The following is a 4863-nucleotide window of genomic DNA, read 5'->3' as shown; positions in this document are numbered from 1 at the left end:
GGCACTGAGGGGCCCTCTGGGCGCAGTCTCTGAATTAGAGCCAGGTGTCACACCTTTCTTGGCGCATGGTGACCGGAATGGCCGGCTATGCTCCCGTTTTAAGGCCAGCTGGGGTGCTGGCTGAGGGCTGGACAGACAGGCCAGCCAGAGCCTTAGCGGCTCAGCGTCCCCGGCCTCAGCCAGCCTGTCCAACAGGGCCCCCTCTCCCCTCCCCGGGGGCTGCCATGCTGCCCCACCCAGCCACCTCCCTTCCGAAGCCCATCCCACCCCCGCGTCCCACATCTGGGACAGTTCCAGCAAGTCCATGGTGGGCCCAAAACAGGGCCAACCGCCACCCTTGCTTCTGCCCACGCAGGGCCGTAGAGGGCCGCAGGCTGTCTGGTCTGCACAGGGAGTATGGACGCCGCCCAGACCTGCCGCCCTGACAAGCCCTGGCCTGCTGCTGCAGGGCCTCCTGAAGGCTGTGCCCACAGGGCCCGGAGAGCCAGGGCCGCTGGCCACAAGCCCAGCACCATTCCCCACCCACGGGAGAGCAGCTGCCTTCCTGCATGCTCGACACACGGAGGAGGGACCTTGCAGAGGGAGTGCAGCCTGAAGTTGCTCACTGCTCAGCGGTCCAATAGGAGGTTGCTGCATCTCCAGAGCCAGGCGGGTGGCCAGGCTTCAGGGATGAGGGCGGGCTTCCCAGTGGCCCTGGCTCCTCACTAGTCATCACAGCTCCCCGGGGAGCGGCCAAGCCCACAAGACAAGCCCAAGACACAGGGGAAGATGCTCACAGTCCGCAGCCCCGCTGTCTGTCCCCTCCCGCCGTGTTTAAAGACTAGAGCGAGCATGGAGAGCACCAGCAAGGGTAGGGGAGGCAGGACGCGGGCCATGCTGGTGCCAATGACCCAGGCAGCCATGGGGTGCGGGTGCCTACACACAGTGCCTAGCTTTTGTGCGGAGGTGGGGCGAGGGGGGGGGGGCACACTGAACCTGCAGCTCTCAAAGGGTTTGATCTTGGGACCTCTGCATGCCCCCCCCCCCCAGGAAAAAAAATCACAGAGGACCCCCAAAGAACTTTTGTTTATGTGAGCTGCAGCTGCTGGCTCTGGGCCACCGCTCGTCTGATTGGGACTCGGCGACCCTCCGCCCAGCGCCCACCTACAACCATTGCCAGGCTGGAGCCCGCTGTCGGGGTGTGTGTGTGGGGGTGTCTTCCGCTTTCTCCCCAACTCTCCCTCCACGTGACCAAGCCCGGTGCCCCTCTCCAGGGACACTGCCACCGTAGAAATGGCACCAGATGTCTGGAAAACGTGTACCCGTGTGCTCGGAATAGCAGGAGTGCGCCTAAGACATGCTAACAGAAGCAGTGTAACTATGTGGGCAAAACAGACGGCCTGAAAAAAACCCAAAACCTCAGGGAGACTGGCGGTGCCACAAGGGTGGATCCCACCCAGGGTGGTAACTCAGGGGCCGGCCAGCCCCCCTCCCCCCTTGGGCCTCTTCCAGAACCGGAACATGCAGAGTCTTGTGCAGCCCCTCCCGCTGAAGGTCTTCCCCTTTTCCGCGGAACCTCTTACGTCAGCAAGCACGAAGTCCTCAGTGATGTCTGCCAGCAACTTTGGCCACAGAGTCCTTTACGACACAGCCGTACATTGCTAAAGTGTAGCCCTTCCTAGATGAAAGGAACACTCACGGAAAAGTGGCTGGCCACCCCTGTCCACGTGGAAAACGACCACGTGGTGGGTGACAGCCACGTGCAGCAGTGCCTCGGTGACAGGCACACCAGCACAAAAGTGGCTGGCCACATCTTTCTACGTGGAAGGACCATGCGGTGGGTGGCAACGTGGCGAGCCAGTGGGCCCCGAGACCCTTTTATCACCCCCCTTCTTTTCCCACGACTGCTGCTTCCCACTGAAAACAAACGTAAAGACAGCTCCTGGCCTAAGCCCTCGGATGTGAACCGGCGCCAGAAACGATGACAACACGCGACCCAGGGCAGCGGTGGCCAGGCAAGAGGCAGCAGCCCCACGTGTGTGCATGCGTGCGCGGCCGACATGGGACTCCACGCAGGAACCGGCACTGGGTGAAAAGAAGGGGTTGGCCACGTCACATTCCCCACCTGGCGGATGAGGTACCCGCCAAGTGCCATCTTTACGTGACTGCCGAGCCACTGAGAATCACGGAGTGCCAGAGTGGACCCACAGCTGGCGGCACTCCCGACCTCAGACCTCGGTGGGCGGGCGGGCGGGCGTCCAGAGAGACAGCGACGTCAGGTCGGAGAGCAGAGGGTTCCCGACGTCAGATGACGAGAGAGCCGCTGGGGAGGCGGCGTCAGGGTGGGTTGTCATGACAGCTCTGACCAACACACAGGAAGGAAGGTGACCCCCCAAAGGGAGCCAGTGCAAACAGTGCACCCTGGGGCCGTTGTTCTTTAAAAACAACAACAGCAATAACTTCTGCCAACACACTGCTCAAGAATTGTGTAGACCATGCGTTTCTGGTGCCGGCACGGGTCTGCCACCAGTGCCCTAGTGACACCCGGCGGCCCTGTTTGTTTGTTGGGAGGGGGAGGAGCGGGTCTTTGATGTCCGGATTAATAGAAGGCAGCCAGGTGCTCAGACGATTATGTACCGGATCGGATAGGTCCAGGCGGCCTCGGGCAGAGTCGCTGCAGACAACGCAGCCTCCCACGGACAGACGGTCGTAGTTGGGAAAAAGAGAAGCCTTTTCATAGCATCTCCAGGCGCCTTAGCAACACACCCGGGGGCAGAGAAGGCAGGCGGTGGCCTGGTGCTGCTGTGGAAGCAGTGTGGGCCTCACGGACCCCACAGGGGCCTCAGGGACCCGCAGGCGTCCCTCGGACACACAGTGGTTCTCAGTGGCCAGTGGACCCTGTGGCTATTGAGGGAGGCCTGGTAGCTGAGCTGCTGACCAAAGGACCGGTGGACTGGAAGCCCACCCTGCTCCGTGGGCAGAGGGTGATGCCCCAGGGCTTGGATGCCCCAGGGCTAGGAGAGGGGGTAGCTGGGGGGGGGGCAGCTCGGCTCTGTTCTGCAGGGTCCCTGTGAGTTGGAATCACCAGGGCAGGACGGATGTGGTGTTGTGTGTGTGTGTGTGTGTGTGTGTGTGTGTGTACGCGAGTGTTCTCTGAGTCGTCTCAGGCTGCGCCAGCCCCTGAAATCGGTGGACGATGAAACACCCGGACGATGCACAGGGTGGACCGCCCGGCCTTTCTTCCTAGTCTCGATGGCCTGGAAACGGCAGGGACCCCTGCTCCGCGCCACGGAGACGGGAAAGGCTTCCCTGCCAGATGGAGGGTAGCTGTGGACCAGGCGTCCTGCCTGGGAATCGGGCCTGCTCCTCCTGCCTGGAAGCCAAGCCACGGCCTGCCTCCGATGGTGACCTTCACTTGCAGCTGTTGGGTGACTCGGTGCCAACGGGCAGCAGCCCTGTGCAGAGCAGAGTGAAACCCAGCCGCCCTCTTCCGCGCCGCCCTCGCCGTTGTGGCTGTGTGTGAGCCCCTGGTGGTGGCCGCCGGTCAGCCTGCCTGGAAGAGGGTCTTCCTCACCTCCCTACAGACAGCATGCCAGAGTATCAGAGACGAAGTATCCCATTGGGCTCCTAAGGAGCCCTCAGGCTGTCCTTCGGTGCTCTGCTCCATGGTCTTTGCCAAACACCGTCACCCAAGGGCACCCATTCTTTGGCTTTCCCGTAGCACCCGCTGAGCCTACACAGGCATATAAGACTCTGTTGCTACGTGAGGGTGTTCTGTGTCCTATCATCATCTCTGCCCCACGGAGGGCTGAGCGGCAGTGGCACTGTGGTGGCCGTGAGCACCCCTGTGCCCAGGCTTTGGTGTCTAATAACCATTTGCTAGTGAGAGGGAGCTGGGCTCCCTGGAGACAGCGCTGCACGGGCGCTGGAGGTGAGAGGGCGCAGGCAGGCGGCCCCTGGCTTACGGAGCTGTGTTCCTACAGCGGCCTTCCCGCCCCGTCTGTGCGTGGGCTGGGGTTGGTGTCCAAGACCAGCCCGTCTGCGGTCTGTTCTCGTGATGCCAATGGTAGCTTCCCTGACGGCCGGCCCTGGGCCGGATGGAAGAACGGGCACCTCCAGGAAACCAAAGGCCAAGGTGGGAACCCTCTGGGAAGAAAGTGTCTGAGGTGAACAATTACCGGGGTGTGGTGGTGGGGTGGAGGAACACACCCAGAGAACCACACCCCCAGAGAACCTCTCACGGAGCTGAGCGGGGGGCCACCCATCCCCAAGCGGCCAGCCTCCTCGGCATTTCAAAGGACTGCAAGCTGATTTGTTTGCTTTTGTGCTTAATCTCCTCTGCCATCAGTCCTGAGCCTGGTCCTTTACCTGCACTCTCCTTGTAGGGAGACACCCCCCCCCTCCGCCTCTTCTGCCCACTTTGTCTATGAGCTGTGCCTGGCCCCCGCCAAACTCTTCTTCCTTCAAACCTCACAGCCTGCAAGAGGTTCCTTTGACAGGCATGGACACACACACAAACCAGGACTCTGGGTGTGCTAAAGTACCATTCGCAGCGTGGTACAGTCATAGTTTGAAATGTGCTGCAAAGCTGTGTCTGTGTGTTACTGGGAACCACGGATGGACTTGGAGGGTCCGGTGCCCTTGGCTTTCCGGAGGTGGGGTGCTCACTTCAGTCGGGTGTGCATGGTCCGGGCACTAGCCGCTGGCCCGGGAAGTAAGGAAGTGTGCCGGCCAGGCCCCCTGGTGTCCGGGCCCAGCTCTACTGCTGTGGCTGAGCACAGCTGAGACGGACCCCAGTGGCGTCAGGGCTCCTCCCTGCGCCCCACCTCCCGTGCCTGTCCTGGAGAGGCTCTGTGAGTCAGGACGCCATCTGGGACGTCAGCA

The 4863-nt window shown here is 62.0% G+C and overlaps 1 protein-coding gene across 2 annotated transcripts in view; it reads right to left on the bottom strand.

Moving 5' to 3' along the window:
* Nucleotides 1–563, bottom strand: part of SPON2 (spondin 2) — a 6576-nt gene extending 6013 nt beyond the window's left edge. Inside the window, exon 1 of one of the 2 annotated variants that reach the window (XM_045289528.1) lies at nt 527–563. The gene's annotated coding sequence lies outside the window, so the exon portion shown is untranslated. Of the gene's footprint in view, nt 1–53; nt 119–526 lie in introns of those variants that run through there. The other variant, XM_045289527.1, reaches the window with a different exon arrangement.
* Nucleotides 564–4863: the final 4300 nt, after the last annotated feature.

Source organism: Echinops telfairi, unplaced genomic scaffold, assembly GCF_000313985.2.
Source record: "Echinops telfairi isolate 266 unplaced genomic scaffold, ASM31398v2 ScPeMD7_28;HRSCAF=97, whole genome shotgun sequence".
NCBI classification, from domain to species: Eukaryota; Metazoa; Chordata; class Mammalia; order Afrosoricida; family Tenrecidae; genus Echinops; species Echinops telfairi.
The sequence above is the reverse complement of the archived record's forward strand: the minus strand, read 5'-3'. Positions and strand labels throughout refer to the sequence as shown.